Below are 19,209 nucleotides of genomic sequence, written 5' to 3' on the forward strand. Positions count from 1 at the left end.
AAACTTTTGATGAGAGAACAGAGAGATTTTTTTTTTTTAAATCTTCAAATCCTTGAAACTTCAGCAATTTTAAAAGTTAATGTGAAGCTCATCTCAGAAATAACCCTTGAATTTGTCCTTTCTACACTCTTACTTGCACTGTGGAATTAATAAGAACCTTACAATGGAATAGTATGAGCCCTAAAGTTCAATATATATTACGGTATCAGTGAATGGAAGAATGGATAATTGTCTGTCAAGAAATGGTAGTAATTTGTGGAATTTTGCCTCTCAGGAGGCAGCACATGGCTGAAATCTTGATGTGATGTGGCTGGAAAATGTATGATCTGAGAGCCCCTGCACTGCTGACTACGGGGTGAGTCCCAGATTTTCTTATCAATGTATTAACACAAGGAGCAGTCCAGGAGCAGAAGTTAGACAAACACCACAGCCCACTACCGCAGTGCCATCTCTCACTGAGCTCACCAGGTGAGTCAAAGGCAAGTCTGTCTTCCCAGGGTGGGGACTGGATTAGGATCAACACACAGGTATGTTGTGAGCAGCTCTTAGGAAATTCTGGTACACCAAAGAATGAAGAGAACCTGCTATCTCAAACCTTCAAGACAGCACATGTCAGAGAGTTGTTTGCTTCCTTCCCCTAGATGCATGTAATCTCTGTAGGAGAAAGAGTGAGGAATGACTTTTCACCGTGCCTTCCTTAGGACCAGGGCTCAGATAGCCCGCATTGCTATTCAGTTCAATTCGGTTCAGTTCAGTCGCTCAGTCGTGTCCGACTCTTTGTGACCGCACGGACTGCAGCACGCCAGGCCTCCCTGTCCATCACCAACTCCTGGAGTTTGCTCAAACTCAGGTCCATAGAGTTAGTGATGCCATCCAACCATCTCATCCTCTGTCAGCCCCTTCTCCTCACGCCTTCAGTCTTTCCCAGCATCAGGGTCTTTTCAAATGAGTCAGTTTTTCCCATCAGGTGGCCAAAGTATTTGAATTTCAGCTTCAACATCAGTCCTTCCAATGAATATTCAGGACTGATTTCCTTTAGGATGGACTGGTTGGATCTCCTTGCTATCCACGGGACTCTCGAGGGTCTTCTCCAACACCACAGTTCAAAAGCATCAATTCTTCGGCACTCAGCTTTCTTTACAGTCTAACTCTCACATGCATACATGACTACTGGAAAAACCATAGCCTTGACTAGATGAACCTTTGTTGGCAAAGTAGTGTCTCTGCTTTTTAATATGATGTCTAGGTTGCTCATAACTTTTCTTCCAAGGAGTAAGCATCTTTTAATTTCATGGCTGCAGTCACCGTCTGCAGTGATTTTGGAGCCCCCCCAAAATTAAGTCTGTCACTGTTTCCTTGTTTCCCCATCTATTTGCCATGAAGTGATGGGACCGAGTGCCATGATCTTCATTTTCTGAGTGTTGAGCTTTAAGCCAGCTCTTTCACTCTCCTCTTTCACTTTCAACAAGCGGCTCTTTAGTTCCTTTTCACTTTCTTCCATGAGGGTGGTATCATCTGTGTATCTGAGGTTATTGATATTTCTCCCAGCAATCTTGATTCCAGCTTGTGCTTCATTCAGCCCAGCGTTTCTCATGATGTACTCTGCATTTGAGTTAAATAAGCAGGGTGACAATATACAGCCTTGACGTACTCCTTTCCCGATGTGGAATCAGTCTGTTTTTCCATGTCCAGTTCTAACTGTTGCTTCCTGACCTGCATACAGATTTCTCAATGGGCAGGTCAGGTGGTCTGATATTCTCATCTCTTTAAGAATTTTCCACAGTTTGTGGTGATCCACACAGTCAGAGGCTTTGGCATAGTCAATAAAGCAGAGATAAGTGTTTTTCTAGAACTTTCTTGATTTATTGATAATCCAACGGATGTTGGCAATATTGTCTCTGGTTCCTCTGGGGTTCTCTCATAGCTCAGTTGGTAAAGAACCCGCCTGCAATGCAGGAGACCCTGGTTTTGTTCCTGGGTCGGGAAGATCAGCTGGAGAATGGATGGGCTACGCACTCCAGTATTCTTGGGCTTCCCTTGTTTCTCAGCTGGTAGAGAATCCGCCTGCAATGCGGGAGACCTGGGTTCCATCCCTGGGTTGAGAAGATCCCCTGGAGATGGGAAAGGCTACCCACTCCAGTATTCTGGCCTAGAGAATTCCACTGACTGTCTAGTCCACGGGGTCACAAAGAGTCAGACAAGACTGAGGGATTTTCACTTTCTTTCCTCTGCCTTTTCTAAAACCAGCTTGAACATCTGGAAGTTCATGGTTCACATACTGCTGAAGCCTGGCTTGGAGAATTTTGAGCATTACTTTACTAGCATGTAACATGAGTGCTATTGTGCGGTAGTTTGAACATTTTTGGCATTGCCTTTCTTTGCGATTGCAATGAAAACTGACCTTTTCCATCCCTGTGGCCACTGCTGAGTTTTCCAAATTTGCTGGCATATGGAGTGCAGCACTTTCACAGCATCAACTTTTAGGATTTGAAATAGCTCAACTGGAATTCCATCATCTCCACTAGCTTTGTTTGTAGTGATGCTTCCTAAGGCCCGCTTGACTTTGCATTCCAGGATGTCTGGCTCTAGGTGAGTGATCACACCATCGTGATTATCTGGGTCGGGAAGATCTTTTTTGTACAGTTCTTCTGTGTATTCTTGCCACCTCTTAATATCTTCTGCTTCTGTTAGGTCCTTACCATTTCTGTCCTTTCTTGAGCCCATCTTTGCATGAAATGTTCCCTTGGTATCTCTCATTTTCTTGAAGAGATCTCTAGTCTTTCCCATTCTATTGTTTTCCTCTAGTTCTTTGCACTGATCACTGAGGAAGGCTTTCTTATCTCTCCTTGCTATTCTTTGGAACTCTGCATTTAAATGAGTATATCTCTCCTCTGCTCCTTTGCTTTTTTGCTTCTCTTCTTTTCACCGCTATTTGGAAGGCCTCCTCAGACAGCCATTTTGCTTTTTGGCATTTCTTTTTCTTGGGGATGATCTTGATCACTGCCTCCTGGACAATGTCACGAACCTCCGTCCATAGTTCATCAGGCACTCTGTCTATCAGCTCTACTCCCTTGAATCTATTTCTCACTTCCACTGTATAATCGTAAGGGATTTGATTTAGGTCATACCTGAATGGTCTAGTGGCTTTCCCTACTTTGTTCAATTTAAGTCTGAATTTGGCAATAAGGAGTTCATGATCTGAGCCACAGTCAGCTCCTGGTCTTGTTTTCGCTGCCTGTATAGAGCTTCTGCATTTTTGGCTGCAAAGAATATAATGAATCTGATTTCGGTATTGACCATCTGGTGATGTCCATGTGTAGAGTCTTCTCTTGTGTTGTTGGAATGAAGAGGAAAAGTTAAAATTTGACATAATCTCCTTCTCCTTCTGCCTCTGTAACTCGGCTTGCCCCTTGCAAATCTAGATCACATAGGTCACGCAGTCTCAGAAAGTGGGGACTTGCAATACTAGGAACTGGAGTTTATCTCACTCACCCTTGTCCTGCTCTTTGCAATTGCCCAGCACCCGCAGCCCTGCTTAATCAATCCTGTCCAGGCAAGGCATCCCTCTCCCCATCTTGACTGCTGTTCCCATGCATGCAAAGCCCCTTAGTTTAAACCATCCTATTAGCAGCTAGTGTTGCCCACTACAGTCTGTCTATAAGAACTCTGGAACCCTTTGTTCAGGGCTCAGAGCTTGGAGTGTTAACTCCTCTGGGCCCACTGGCGTAATAAACCTGAGTTCTCCAATTCTCTGAGTGGGGTGCTTGGTTTCTCAAGTACTGGTTTCTGTAACAGAAGGAGGGTATTTGCTACGACCAGTGAATTCTCTTAGCAAAACTATTAGCCTTTGTCCTGCTTCATTCCGTGCTCCAAGGCCAAATTTGCCTGTTACTCCAGGTGTTTCTTGACTTCTTACTTTTGCATTCCAGTCCCCTATAATGAAAAGGACATCTTTTTTGGGTGTTAGTTCTAGAATGTCTTGTAGGTCTTCATAGAACCGTTCAACTTCAGCTTCTTCAGCATTACTGGTCGGGGCATAGGCTTGGATTACTGTGCTATTGAATGGTTTGCCTTGGAAACGAACAGAGATCATTCTGTGGTTTTTGAGACTGCATCCAAGTACTGCATTTCGAACTCTTTTGTTGACTATGATGGCTACTCCAATTCTTCTAAGGGATTCTTGGCCACAGTAGTAGATATAATGGTCATCTGAGTTAAAGTCACCCATTCCAGTCCATTTTAGTTCGCTGATTCCTAAAATGTTGATGTTCACTCTTTCCATCCTCTCCTGTTTGGCCACTACAATTTGCCTTGATTCATGGACCTGATATTCCAGGTTCCTATGCAATGTTGCTCTTTACAGCATCATACTTCTATCACCAGTCACATCCACAGCTGGGTGTTGTTTTTGCTTTGGCTCCATCCCTTCATTCTTTCTGGAGTTATTTCTCCACTGATCTCCCGTAGCATATTGGGCACCTAACGACCTGGGGAGTTCATCTTTCAGTGTCCTATCTTTGCCTTTTCATACTGTTCATGGGGTTCTCAAGGCAGGAACACTGAAGTGGTTTGCCATTCCCATTCTCCAGTGGACCACATTTTGTCAGAACTCTCCACCATGACCCGTCCATCTTGGGTGCCCCTACATGGCATGGCTCATAGTTTCATTGAGTTGTACAAGGCTGTGGTCCATGTGATCAGATTGGTTAGTTTTCTGTGATTGTGGTTTTCAGTCTGTCTGTCCTCTGATGGAGAAGGATAAGAGACTTATGGAAACTTCCTGATGGGAGAGACTGACTGAGGGGTATCTGGGTCTTGTTATGATGGGTGGGGCCATGCTCAGTAAATCTTTAATCCGATTTTCTGTTGATGGGCGGAGCTGTGTTCCCTCCATGCTATTTACCTGGGGCCAAACTATGGGCTTCCCTGGTGGCTCAGAGGTTAAAGCGTCTGCCTCCAATGTGGGAGACCCGGGTTCGTTCCCTGGGTTGGGAAGATCCCCTGGAGAAGGAAATGGTAACCCACTCCAGTATTCTTGCCTGGAGAATCCCATGGACGGAGAAGCCTCGTAGGCTACAGTCCACGGGGTCGCAGAGAGTCGGACACGACTGAGCGACGGAACGGAACGGAACGGAAACTATGGTGGAGGTAATGAAGATAATGGTGACCTCCTTCGAAAGATCCCATGCATGTACTGCTACACTCACTGCCCCCAATCCTGCAGCAGAGCACCACTGACCCATGCCTCCACTGGAGATTCCTGGACACTCCGGGGCACCTCTGGGTCAGTCTCGTGTGGGGTCACTGCTCCTTTCTCCTGGGTCCTGGTGCACAGAAGGTTCTGTTTGTGCCCTCCAAGAGTCTGTTTCCCAGTCCTGTGTAAGTTCTGGCAGATCTGTGGTGGGGTTAATGGCGACCTCCTCCAAGAGGGCTTATGCCATACCCAAGTCTGCTGCACCCAGAGCCCCTGTCCACTGCTGACCCGTACCATACCTCCACAGGGGATGCTCAAACACAGTTCTGTCTCAGTCTCTATGGGGTCCCTGAGTCCTGGTGCGTACAAGGTTTGTTTGAGCCCTCTGAGCATTTCTGGCGGGAATGGGGTTTGATTCTAAGCATGAATTCGCCCCTCCTACCATCTTTCTGGGGCTGCTGTACCCCAACATTTATTTAAATGGCACTGAAGTCCCACCTCATGCCATATACTCTGGGCAGGTTTTCTCGTTCACCTCTCAGGACAGCTCTGTGACAGAGGCACCATGAGTCCCAGCCACAGATGCCCAAGATCATGGTGACAAGAGCCTGGGTCACCTCTGCAGGTAAGTGTCAGGATGGGATGGGGTCCCATCCCTCACCCTCCCTGAGGATGCAGAGCAGCCTCCCTTTCCGAAGATGTGCTTCCAGGGCTGGAGAAATGGTCATGCACCCCTCCCGTTGTCGTCCCTCAGTACTCACTCACCTACCCCTCTGGATGAGGAAGATAACGTGCCAGGTGGCATCATATCCATCTCTATTTTTGTTCTTTTTTTTAATGTAAAGGAGTATATTTGGAGAGAGTAAACTAGGAAACTGATGATGATGGTAGCCATTCTATTTGGAAAATTTTTATTTGTGTTGAAGCAATTCCATCTGCTCTTGACTACTCCAAATTTACATCGCGTGCACTGATTTATTTCTTCTCTTATTAATGTTTGCTAATGAACAGTGTGGACTCTACAGAGAGTCCCTACCAGAGAACACGTGCTAACCCCCATTACCCTCCAGGCTGCACATGCTGCCCATTCTTTCTCTCACACACTCTGTCATCCCCTGCTGGGACACTGAACACTACCGCTCAGGCTGCCCACACCAGGATCCAAGGTCCCATACGCCATCAGTCACCTCTTTCCTGCCCTTTGCCCGACCACCAACTGCTGCTGCCACTTGGTGTTTCATCTTGTGCAGGCCCCAGCGTATATTTTCTACCGCCTTCTTTTACACTTATCAGTGTTTTCTAACAGAATTAGTTTCATCCTGTACATATATTCAGAGGCTGAACTTTAATTTTTGGTAGTTGTTTGAATAAACTCGTTTGTAAGAAAATTGAAAGTGGCGATTTGTTAGTGCCACCTAGTGGCAGATGCCTGAACTGTAGCCTGAACATTTCAAGACAGAAAGGTGGGAGGGAGGGCCTGTGGCAAAGAGCCACAACAAAGAGCTTTCTGGAAGTCTGGTATAAAGGGGGGATTCCCTTGGGTACAGCTATATTGATGACATCTTTCTGGACATTGCATGTAGATAGAATCATATGCTATGTGACTTTTTGCATATTTGGCTTCTTTCCCTTGGCATACTGTTTTCAACGTTCACCGGTCTTATGGCATATATCGGTACTTCATTCCTTTTTATTGTCAAATAGTATGCAATATTTTACTTACACACTCTTTAGTTGGTGGACATTTGGGTTGTTTCCACTTTTGGCTCTTCTGAATAACAATGCTATATACATTTGTGTGCAAGTTTTTATGTAAATATATGTCATCACTTCTCTTGGTTTTGTACCTAGGAGTGCAATTGCTGCGTCATATGGTAACTCTCTGTTTAGCCATTTGAGGAACTGTCACACTGTTTTCATGCCCCTGACAGTCTTGAGTACAGGCTGTTTTTTAGTTTACTTGTGATTATGCAGTTTGCTAGACTATTTGTGGTTATCAGTTTTGAGGAAAAATACCACAGAGTTGAAGTGCCCCTCTTATCACCATGGTACCCACATGACATCACTGAGTCACTGGATATGATGACCTGCTTCACTGGGTTAACGTGCTGTTTGTTCAGTTTCTCCATTGTACAGTAACTTTTTCCATTTGCCTTCTCTATCCTTCAGAAGTCAGTCACTAAGTCCTCTCTGCCCTCAGAGGTAGAAGCCAGAATTATGGGTTACTTCATGGAGGCAATCAGGCTTCCCCAGTGGCTCAGCAGTAAAGAATCCAACTGTAATACAGGAGACGGTGGTTCAGTCCCTGCGTCGGGAAGATCCCCTGGAGGAGGAAAAGGCAACCCACTCCAGTATCCTTGCTTGGAGAATCCCAAGGACCAAGGAGCCTGGCACGCTATAGTCCATGGGGTCACAAAGAATCAGACACGACTGAGCACACACGCAGGCACACTTCATGGAGGCAATGGTATTTACATATATTATTTGGAATTTTTTGATAAAGACGTTTATTCTCAACACCATTTCTTTATTAATTCAGATATTTGTTGATATCAATATGGATTCATGTATACTTTTTGTAGGTTGGGTTTTATTTTTCTTATTTAATGGATACATCCCCAGAGAATGTCAAGCATCATAATTTCTACAACCCAGTAAAAGAATTTTGACTTAACAGAAAACTGCAAAAGAGGTCCCTATCCCTACCAATATAGTGTCCAAATATGGTATATCGCACAGTTCTTTCAAACAATATATTTTCATGGCAGAGTTTGAATAACAATATAATTTCAGAGAAGTTTATTCCCTACATGCTAAGTTCTTGAGAAAGAAATAAATGGAAAAAACACAGGTTCTTGAAGTGACTATAAAAATTATTGCTAACTTGCACTTAACATATTTGCAAAATCACTTTCATTGAAGTAAAATTATGAGATATGTCTGAGAAAAACTGTGCTTCATTTGAAAGCCTGTTGTTGAAAGCACAGCCTTCATGTTATCTCACTCTTACTCTATGGAATGTATTTTACAGCTTGAGCTTCTGGATAGCTGGCTGTCCTGTAATGTGATTCCCCATCTGTAGTCAAGTAATTGAATTCTGAACTACAGAAGGGAAGTTCTCGTCTCTTTCTCTTTTTATAAAACATATTTATTTGGCTACATGGGGTCTTAGTTGCTGTATGTGGGATCTCATTTAGTTGCGGCATGTGGGATCTATTTCCCTGATCAGGGATTGAACCCTGGCCCCCTGCATTAGGAGCAGAGTCTTAGCCACTGGACCACCAGGGAAGTCCTGCAAGCCTCTTCTCTTGAGAAAATAACCGTATTTGCCTGTGTTTGAAAAATCCTCTCAACATTCTGGATCTGTTGTATAAGTGTGACAAACAAGTGGTTGTTGAGTTGGCAAGTGTAATTTCAGTGAAAGCGCAGAGGAACACAGCCCCTTTAGATGAGGGAAGGGAGGTGCGGGAAGATGTGAATTAAGTGTGCAGAATTCTTGGTAGAACTTCGGTGCGAGAGAGAATCCATGGAAAGAGGACAGTAACTAGAAATGTGGAGAGGGAGCTAGGGCTGAAAGCATGTTTTAGAATCATCAAATAGAAACTTGAGCTGGTTGAAATCTTAATATGCATTTATTTGTCCTCAGTTATTCGCTTCAGGTAGCTCTTTGCGACCCTACGGACTGTAGCCCACCAGGCTCCTCTGTCCAAGGGTTTCTTCAGGCAAGAATACTGAATTGCCCTGCCCTCCGCCAGGGAATCATCCCGACCCGGGTATCGAACTCGTGTCTCTTATGTCTCCTGCTTTGGCAGGCGGGTTCTTTATCACTAGTGCCATCTGGGAAGCCTGGAATCTTAAAGGGAGGGAGCCATGTCTTCTTAGAGTTAACAACTGAATTTTCCACACCTGCTTTCCTACACTTTAATTTCCTGTTGCTATTCTAGAGAAGCCTAAAACTTAACCAAAGAGATCATATAAACTTTGGTCTTAATACCTGTTAACTGGGTGAATAGATGGATGGATGCAGGATGTGTCAAACACGTGTTGGGTATTCACGAATTTTTATGCCCCAGTGCAGATGACAGAACCCATGGTGTTGGATGACTGCGAGGATGCAGCTTGTCAAGACTGCAAATGATGGTTACAACATAGGAGACATTCCAGGTGTAAACAGGGCTGCACACCGCGGAGCCGTAGAAACCTGACGTCATTGCGGCGACCGTGATATTTTAATATAGACAGAGGCTGCCTGGCGAGGAAAGCAGGTTTCACCTTCAGGTGTTTGGAACTGAGTTGGGAGAGTAAGTTCCTGCGGTGGGCACGAGCTCACCCTGGGGTGTGGGGAGACAAATGGATTGACACCCAAGTCACCTCTTTCCTGCTTTGGGGTTCGGTGCCCCGCTGTCTTGGTGGTAAAAAGGGTCCCGCCTGGCCCCAGTGAGTGCAGTGTCCTGGAGCCACTTTCCTCCTAAAGGCAGGGTCACAGGAGGTGAGACAGGTAGCAACTCTCTCTACACCTCAGCCTTCCCCTCTGTAAAATGGGGGTAAGAATGTGTTACCTACAATGTCTCTGTGACCATTCAATGATAACACATGAATAAACCCATGGTCCTGTGGTTATTGTGAGATCATGAATGTCTGCATGAATTCAGGCCATTTCTTATTCCTTTTCCACTTTGTTCTCTGGGGACAAACGAGAAAAGGAGAAGAAAAGGGCCTTGGGAGAAGCCCATTATATCGTGTGCTGGGTGTGTCTCCCTGTGCCACCCTCATGCCAGTGGCCTTGCTCATTTCAGGTGTCTGAAGGAGACAGCTTCTGAGAATCAGTGTCCTGATGACTTATGGAGCTTCTTCTATTCCAGGTTCAAGGGCAGCAGTCCTCGGGAGACCCCAACATTTATATTTTTTGGTTTTCCTACACTGATACTGGTTCCCATGGAAGTTTCTGCTGATGGTTTTGCTTTGGTAAGTTGTATTCTCAGTATTCACCTGTCTCTTTAATTTTGGAGACAGAAATTTGACTTGTGGCCTCACCTCTCTGATCTGAGAAGAGCTGTTGTTGTTTTTTTTTTAGTTTGCCTTTGTACTTATTAGGATGGAGTGCTGGCTTCAAAACTCCTTACATATCAGACTAGATTTGGACACCTATTTATTTTTTGATTTATCTATTTTGTTGTATGTGTCAATAGCTCTTTTTTTTTTTTTTGATTGCTGAGCAGCAATCCAGTATCTGAAAGAGTTATTCGCTTAGTCGTGTCTGATTCTTTGCGACACCCTGAACTGCGGCCCACCAGGCTCCTTCTTCCATGAGATTTTCAATGCAAGAATACTGGAGTGGGTTGCCATTTCCTTCTTCAGGCGATCTTCCTGACCCAGAGATTAAACCCGGGTCTTTGCAGGCAGATTCTCTACCGTCTGAGCCACCCATCCAGTATATGCGTATGCCACAATTTGCTTTATTCATTCACCTCTTGAGGGACATTTGAGGTGTTTCCAAGTGGGTTTCTTCTAAATAAAGCTGCTATGAACATTGGTGTGTAAGTCTGGGCATGTACATATGCTTTCTTCCTCTAGAATACATCCTTACCAGAGCAACAGCTGGATCATATGGTAGATGTAAGATTAACCTTGTAAGATACGAACAAACGGTTTTCCAAGGTGGTGACACCATTTTCATCACCACCATTAGTGTGTGAGAGGTCCATGTCCCATAGTCGTGCCAAAACTTGATTTGGTCATTCTTTTTCTTCATGAGCATTCCCTGTCAGGTGTAGTGGTAGCTAATTGTAGTTTTCAATTATATTTGCACAATGATAATGATGAGAATAGTTTCATGTGCTTCTTTGCCAATTCTATGTCTTCTTTGATGAAGTCGCTCTTGAAATCTTTTCTCAGTTTATCTATGAGTGTGTCTGTTTTCTTCCTATTGACTTTTGATTCTTTTTTCTGTATAGTAGCCCTTTATCTGGAGAAGGAAATGGCAGCCCACTCCAGTGTTCTTGCCTGGAGAATCCCAGGGACAGGGGAGGCCGTCTATGGGGTCACACAGAGCCGGACACGACTGAAGTGACTTAGCAGCAGCAGCAGCAGCAGTCCTTTATCAGATATATGATTTATGAATATTTTCTTCCAGTCAGTGGCTTGTCTTTGTGGTGGATGAGGTTTTGCATTTGTTTTGAAAAGTCTCACCTTCTGGTTACAGGAAATAAGGGTCTCCTTCAAGGCACTAATGAAAGCTTACAGACCATTTTTGTGGCACTTGAGCTGGGAATTCCAATTTCTGAGCTGATCCTTTTCTTTCTCCATTTTGTCTAGTGACATTAGGGGCAATCAGCCAATCTTCTTATATTTGTTATCTTGCAAAAATGTTTGAAAGTATCATATACACAGTCACCCACATCCTTTCTTCTTTTAGGTATCTGCAGTGGTGACATTTAGGTTATATCCATTCCCAGATCACAGCATGGACTATCAGGGCTCTCTTTACTACTGGAAATATAGCACCTTTAAATATGATCAGATTCGAGAGCCAATTCCAGAAACCTCCCCCTGCCCCCAGGCCAGTTCAGAAAACTCAACCTTAAATTTCTCTCCTTTTAAAACCACTGTTGGTACCAAAATCTGTATTAGTCAGAAACAGAACCAATAGCCTGTTATAGAGGGGGGAGCAGACTGACTTCAGGAATTGTTTCAGGTCATTATAGAAGCTGAGAAGTCCCACGATCTATGTTCAGCAAGCCCTGGGCCTAAAGGAGCCAATGGTGTGAGTTCCAATCCAAAAGCCAACAGGCTCAAGACCCAAGAAGAGCCCATTTTTCATTTAGTCTGAGTGCAGGAACAAGCTGCCAATATGCTTTACTTCATGCACCCGTTCAAATGTTAATCTCATCCAGGAAAACCCCCATAGACGCACAGAATAATGTTTAACCAAATGTGTATGCACTCTGTGGCCCCATCAGGTTGACACATGAAATTAACCATCACATCCTCCAATTTATTTGCATAAGAAGCTATGTCTTTTGTTGTGTGGGTTTGCATTCTAGAGTCTGCTGTGCTCAGTCACGTCTGACTCTTTGCGACTCCATGGACTGTAGCCCACCAGCCTCCTCTGTCCGTGGAATTTTCCAGGTAAAATACTGGAGTGGGTTGCCATTTCCTCCTCCAGGGGATCTTCCCAACCCAGGGATCAAACCCGTGTCTCCTGTGCCTCCTGCATTGCAGTTGGGTTCTTTACCCGCTAAACTATCAGTCTGCTGACTCTGTCCCTATTGTTTTGTTTATGTGGTTCTGTCCCCTCCCCCTTTGATCGGTGATTAGATGCAGAGGCTATATCAATTCATATTTTTGGCAAGCATACCTCAGGTGTGGTGGAGTTTACTCCATAGCCTTCTTCCAGGAGACTCGTTGTGTCTAGTTGTCTCTCCAGTTGTGACACTAAGGTTAATCACTGGTTTCATGTATTGTCAGCCCGCTACCACCATTGTAACATTTCCCATGTGTTTTTCACCTGAAGTTTGTGGCCTCCAAATACCATTGCCAAATCTGCATTTCATTTAAGGTTGCAAAATTTTGTATGCATTTGTTAGTTGGAATTCCTTTATAAAAGGAATTTCCTAATCAACTATTAGGTTGCATGGGAGGATAGGATGAATGTTTAATTCTTTTACAGTCTTTTCACTTTTCAGAACAGCAGGTAGTTTCCTTAGGATCCTCCAAAGGTGAGCAATAAGTTGGTTTCTGTGGACTTTTTTTCCCATTAGAATGGCGTTACGAGCTGTAGATTTTTCTATATCTGATGTGTTTTAATATAGTGTAGTCATTATTTTTATGGAGAAGGCAATGGCAAGCCACTCCAGTACTCTTGCCTAGAAAATCCCATGGATGGAGGAGCCTGGTAGGCTGCAGTCCGTGGGGTCGCTAAGGGTTGGACACGACTGAGCGACTTCACTTTCACTTTTCACTTTCACACACTGGAGAAGGAAATAGCAACCCACTCCAGTGTTCTTGCCTGGAGAATCCCAGGGAAGGGGGAGCCTGGTGGGCTTCCGTCTATGGGGTCGCACAGAGTCGGACACGACTGAAGTGACTTAGCAGCAGCAGCAGTCATTATTTTACTTGACATTCTAATTGTTCCGCCTTTAGCCTGTGTGAGCTCCTTCTGGTTGACTTTTGTGCCTTAATTGTGTTTTCTCGTATGAGAGTTTGGTCCAGATTCATCTGGTACAATCCCTACGCAAACCTGCAATCAGACATTTTTTCCAAGGAAGCCTGGTTCTTTGTAGGGCTTCCCTTGTGGCTCAGGGGTAAAGAATCCACCTGCCAAGCAGGAGATGCAGGTTTGATCCCTGAGTCAGGAAGATCCCCTGGAGGAGGAAATGACAACCCACTCCAGTATTCTTGCCTGGGAAATCCCATTGTCAGAGGAGCCCGACTGGCTATAGACCATGAGGTTGCAAAGAGTCAGACACAACTAGGCGACTGAGCATGCACTAGTGTTGCTCATTGCTGCTTTAATTAGATTCTGATATGTTGTGTTTTCGTTAACATTATCGTCATCAAATTCTGCCATTTTTAATGTGTATTTCCATCTGGGCTGAAGATTTGTTTACCAGCCTCAGATAGAGTCAGTTTTCCTGAATGTTCCATATTCATCTAAAAAGTGTGTTATCTAAGACCCTTCACAGTCAGTATGTTCATCTATCAGATCTACTCTTGAGACTGTGTTGTTTAAGTCTTTTCTGCAATGAGTAAATATTTCTCTACTTGACTATTTTGGATTAAGGGAAGTATGTTAGAATCATCTATTATTAGTGCATTTCTTCCTATATCCCTTGCATGTACTGTAGTTTTGGCTCTGTGAATAGTTTTGCTGTGTGATTGGTTATATAACTATTAATATTTCATATCTTCCTTCTGAATTTTAAACCTTTAACAATAACAACTATGCTATTTTGTCTTTTGCCAGTCAACTACCTTACCTAAGATTAATCCCAACTCTTATAGATAGCAACATATATTTTTTTAAAGTTTTGTTCTGATTTGGGCCATTTTAAAAGTCTTTATTGAATTTGTTACTATATTGCTTCTGTTTTATGTTTTGGTTTTTTGGCCTCAAGGCATGTGGGATCTTAGCTGTGCCACCAGAATTGCTCCAGATTTATTCTTATGCAGGTTTTATATATTTACAGATGTACGCATACATTTATATATTTACATACAAAACACAAGGTCTCATCTTACATTTAATTTTGTAGCTTGCTTATGTCACTCTAGTGGTTGAATTGTGTGCCCTCCAATAATTCCAAATCATAACACCCCCATGCCTTAGTTGGAAATAGGGTCTTTGCAGGTACATTTAAGTTAAAGACCTCGAGAGATGACTGGATTTAGGACAGTTCCTAAACCCCAAGACGGGCATCCTTATAAGAGAAAGGAGGGAGACTGCACCCACACAGGGAAGAAGGCCATGCGAAGACAGAGGCAGAGACTGGAGTTATGCTCCCATGAACCAAGAAAGCCAAGAGCCACCAGAAGCTGGAAGACGAACGAAGGAGACTCCTGTGGAAGCTTCAGAGGAAGTTTGGCCCTGCCGACAACCTTGATTTCAGGTTTCTGGTCTCTAAAACGATAAGATAATGAATTTCTCTTGTTCTGAGTCATGAAGTTCCTGTTCATTAGTATCGGCAGCCCTAGGAAACGAACACACTCGCTAACCACATACTTCAAATGTCATTGTGAATAAACACCACTCTGTATCCTGTTTTTGTGCCTGTGGGGATAGTAATGCGAATAAAGATATACATGAAAACTAAACATGGCTACATTTTAAAGTCCTAACAGTATTCCCCATATCAATTCATTTAATGGTCCAGGCACCCCTATGAGGTAGACACTTGCTCATCTCCATTTTGTAGACGAAAAGCTGAGGAACAGAGAGAACTTGGCCTAGGGCTGCGCATTTAGAGAACAGGACAGCCAGGGTTTGTACCTCACGCTCCAGAGCCTGGGAAACAGTCAAAGACTTGTTTCAGTAACAGAAGCAGTCTGCATAAGCGTGTGTACTTTGCTGGTGGTGGTTTAGTTGCTAAGTCGTGTCCGACTCTTTGTGACCCCATGGACTGTAGCCCGCCAGGCTCCTCTGTCCATGGGAGTCTCCCGGCAAGAGTACTGGAGTGGGTTGCCCTTTCCTCCTCCAGGGGATCATCCCGACCCAGGAATTGAACCCTAGTCTCCTGCTTTGAAGGCGGATTCTTTACTGACTGAACCACCAGGGACGTCCATGTATACTTTAGGGAATCGTTAAAGCAATATTCATGTACTAACATATTTACCTAGTGACCTTGGTAAGAGCACGTCCACTGCAATCATGGGGACAGATTCAGTAGTACAGTGAGATAAGAGGTTAGCGGGAAGTGAAGAATGTTAACAAGGCATGCAGAAAATGCTTTCTGGAACTTTGGTTTTGAAGGACAGGAGAGTGGGGGAGAGAGGTCTGTGGTTAAATGGGAGAGAGGTCTGTGGTTAAATGGATCCAAAGGAGAATTGTTTTTAACATCTTCAATGCCTTGAACGTATAAAAGTTAACATGCAGGAGCCATGTCATCTCACATTTAACCTCTGACAGGATATTTCCACTACAGAGTTAACGGGATACTTCTAATGAAGAGTATGGGTTTGAGCTCAATATATATTTAGCTGTGAGTGACTGGAAGAATGGATACTTGTCTATCAAAGCGATGGTAGTAATTTGTGGATTTTTGCCTCGAAAGGAGGCAGCACGTGGCTGAAATGATCTGAGGACCCCTGCCATTTTGAATGGAATACAGGTCTCGAATTTCTTACCAATGTAAGGAGCATAGGGAGCAGTTCAGGAGCAGAAGTTAGACAAACATCACAGCCCACTGCCCTGGTGCCATCTCTCACTGAGCTCACCAGGTGAGTCAAAGGCAAGCCTGTCTTCCCAGCGTGGAGACTGGATTAGGATCAGCACACAGGTATTATGTGGAGCAGCTCTTAGGAGATTCTGTAACACCAGAAATTCAAGAGAACCTGCTACCTCAAACCCTTCAAGTCAGCATTTGTCAGAGAGTTGTTTGCTCCCTTCCCCTAGATGCATGTAATCTCTGTAGGAGAATCAGTGAGAGATGACTTTCCACCGTGCCTTCCTTAGGACCAGGGCTCAGATAGACCCCACTGCTGTACCCTAACATTTAAAGGGCACTGAAGAAGTCCCTTATACTGCAAGGAGATCCAACCAGTCCATTCCAGAGGAGGAGATCAATCCTGGATGTTCATTGGAGGGACTGATGCTAAAGCTGAAGCTGCAATACTTTGGCCACCTCATGCGACGAGTTGACTCACTGGAAAAGACTCTGATGCTGGGAAAGGTTGGGGGCGGGAGGAGAAGGGGACAACAGATGATGAGATGGCTGGATGGCATCACCGACTCTGTGGACATGAGTTTGAGTGTACTCCGGGAGTTGGTGATGGACAGGGAGGCCTGGCGTGCTGTGATTCATGGGGTCGCGGAGAGTCGGACACGACTGAGTGACTGAACTGAACTGAACTGAACTGAAGTCCTACCACATGCTATACACTCTGGACAGGTTTCGTCATTTACCCCTCAGGGCAGCTCTGTGACAAAGGTATTGCGAGTCCCAGTCACAGATGCCCAAGCTCAGGCTGACAGAGCCTGGGTCACCTCTGCAGGTAAGTGTCAGGATGGGATGAGGTCCCATCCCTCACCCTCCCTGAGGACACAGAGCAGCCACCCTTTCAGAAGATGGGCTTTCAGGGCTGGAGAAATGGTCACTCACCCCTGCTGTTGTCCCACAGTACTCACTCACCTATCCCACTGGGAGAGGAAGAGGACAGAGGAGATGAAATCCTGCCCCTTCTGCCAGCTGACCTTGGTGTCCGGGCCCCATGCACTGGCTCACCCCTGAAGAGAGGGGTGGGGCTCGGGCAGAAGCTCAGGTATTGCCCTTGAGACAGGTGATCTGCAGGGAGGGCAAGTGATATGTGCAGATGTATTTTAAGGAATTGTACTTTATATTTCATGTCCTTTAATCCTAGCAGCTATTCAAGTTACCCATTATTATGACCATTATTCAGAACAGAGTACTGACTTTGCGTGAGTGTGTGCTAAGTTGCTTCAGTCTTGTCTGATTTTTTGCGACCCTGTAAACTGTAGCCTGCTAGGCCCCTCGTGGGATTCTCCGTGCACGAGTAGTAGAGAGAAGGAACAAGATGGCGGAGGAATAGGTCGGTGAGACCAATCTCTTCCCAACAAATTCATCAAAAGAACATTTGAACGCGGAGTAAAGTCCACAAAACAACTTATGAATGCTGGCAGAGGACATCAGGCACCCAGAAAAGCAGCCCATTGTCTTCGAAAGGAGGTAGGAAAAAACATAAAAGATAAAAAGAGAGACAAAAGAAGTAAGGATGGAGCTCCGTCCCGGGAAGGGAGGCTTTAAAAAGAGAGAAGTTTCCAAACACCAGGAAACACTCTCACTGGCGAATCTGTGGCGAGCCTTGGAAGCTCAGAGGGCCACATAACCCTCTTTTTCTTTAAGATTTTTTTAAAACCCACAGATTACCCGCCAAACGGTAACTCCCAGCGGAGAAGCAGCGCAGACGCCTGCATACGCCATTAGCAAGTGGGGGCTGGGCAGGGAGGAGCCGGCTGAACTGCTTAGAGAGAGGACTGGGCTTGAATGCCGCGAGAACAATCTGAGAGAACTGGGGAGAGCAAAGCAGACTGTGGGATAGCTTCCCCACGAAAAGGTGGAAAGCTCTAACCTAAGACTCGGCCAGCCCCGCTCACAGAATAAAGGACTGAGCAGAGCAAGCCGGCTGCAGTCGGCCCATCCCTCATCCCCCGCCGAGACAGGCAGGGAGGGCAGCCAGAGCCGGAGGGGGCAACCGCAGCCCCAGAAAGGCATCTGATACAGACTGCAGGCAGGCTTGTTGCTAATCAGGACTTCTTGGGCTCGGGCCGGTCGATATCCCCCTGAGAAGGTGCGCTGGTTGTACACCCAGCAAACTGAGTGGCGGGGACTGGGGAGGCGATAAGTCGCAGAGACCGCGCTCGCCAAACACCTGGTCCCCTGAGCTGCTCGGACCAGGGAAGGCACAAAACGCAGGCCCAACCAAGTCTGCGCCTTTGTGGAGTACCTGAGAACCTGAACTTGAGCCGCTCAGACCTGGGAAGTGCATACAACCCAGCGCCGGCCTCGGACAGTTCCCGGCAGAGCAACCTAGAGCCCGTGCGGTGTAGACTGGGACAGCATACGTGCTGTGAGCAGGGGCAAACCCAGTGTGGCCGAGACGCTGCGAGTACTCCCCACAGACGCCAGAAATATTCGTCTGCAGCATTCCTCCCTTCCCAGAACAGGACTGAACAACTGAGCCTTAAAAAGTGTCCACCCATCCCCTAGTATCAGGGTGGAAATTAGACACTGAAGAGACCAGCAAACAGAAGCTAAAACAGAGGGAACCACCTTGGAAATGACAGATAGAGACGTCTAGAGGCTACTCCAAGAATAAGACCAAAAACCAGAGGCAAGAGGCTTAAGCCCAAATCCTGAGGACACCAGAGAACTCCTGACTCCAGGGAACATTTATCGATAGGAGCTCATCAAACGTCTCCATACCTACACTAAAACCAAGCACCACCCAAGGGTCAACAAGTTCCAGAGCAAGACATACGACGCACATTCTCCAGTAACACAGGAAACTAGCCCTGAGCTTCAATATACAGGCTGCCCAAAGTCACTCCAAACCCACTGACATCTCATAACTCATTACTGGGCACTTCATTGCACTCCAGAGAGAAGAAATCCAGCTCCACCCACCAGAACACCGACACAAGCTTCCATAACCAGGGAACCTTGATAAGTCACCCGTCCAACACCACACACTGTGAGAAAACTACATAATAAAGAGAACTCCACAAACGGCCAGAAGAGGGAAAGGCCACCCCAAACAAAGCAATATAAGCAAGATGAAGA

At 45.3% G+C, this 19,209-nt stretch overlaps 1 long non-coding RNA gene across 22 annotated transcripts in view; it reads left to right on the forward strand.

Moving 5' to 3' along the window:
• Window positions 1-15,007, forward strand: part of LOC129564583 (uncharacterized) — a 31,685-nt gene extending 16,678 nt beyond the window's left edge. For 4 of the 22 annotated variants that reach the window (XR_016036796.1, XR_016036801.1, XR_016036790.1 and 1 more), the window contains 4 exons: window positions 275-7,661; window positions 9,268-9,495; window positions 10,057-10,159; window positions 10,414-15,007. This is a non-coding gene — a long non-coding RNA (uncharacterized LOC129564583). The other 18 variants (XR_016036792.1, XR_016036802.1, XR_016036798.1 and 15 more) reach the window with 13 other exon arrangements.
• The last annotated feature ends 4,202 nt before the right edge of the window (window positions 15,008-19,209 follow it).

This window comes from Moschus berezovskii, chromosome X, assembly GCF_049115385.1.
Source record: "Moschus berezovskii isolate FMDL1 chromosome X, NW_MosBer_1.0, whole genome shotgun sequence".
Classification (NCBI taxonomy): Eukaryota; Metazoa; Chordata; class Mammalia; order Artiodactyla; family Moschidae; genus Moschus; species Moschus berezovskii.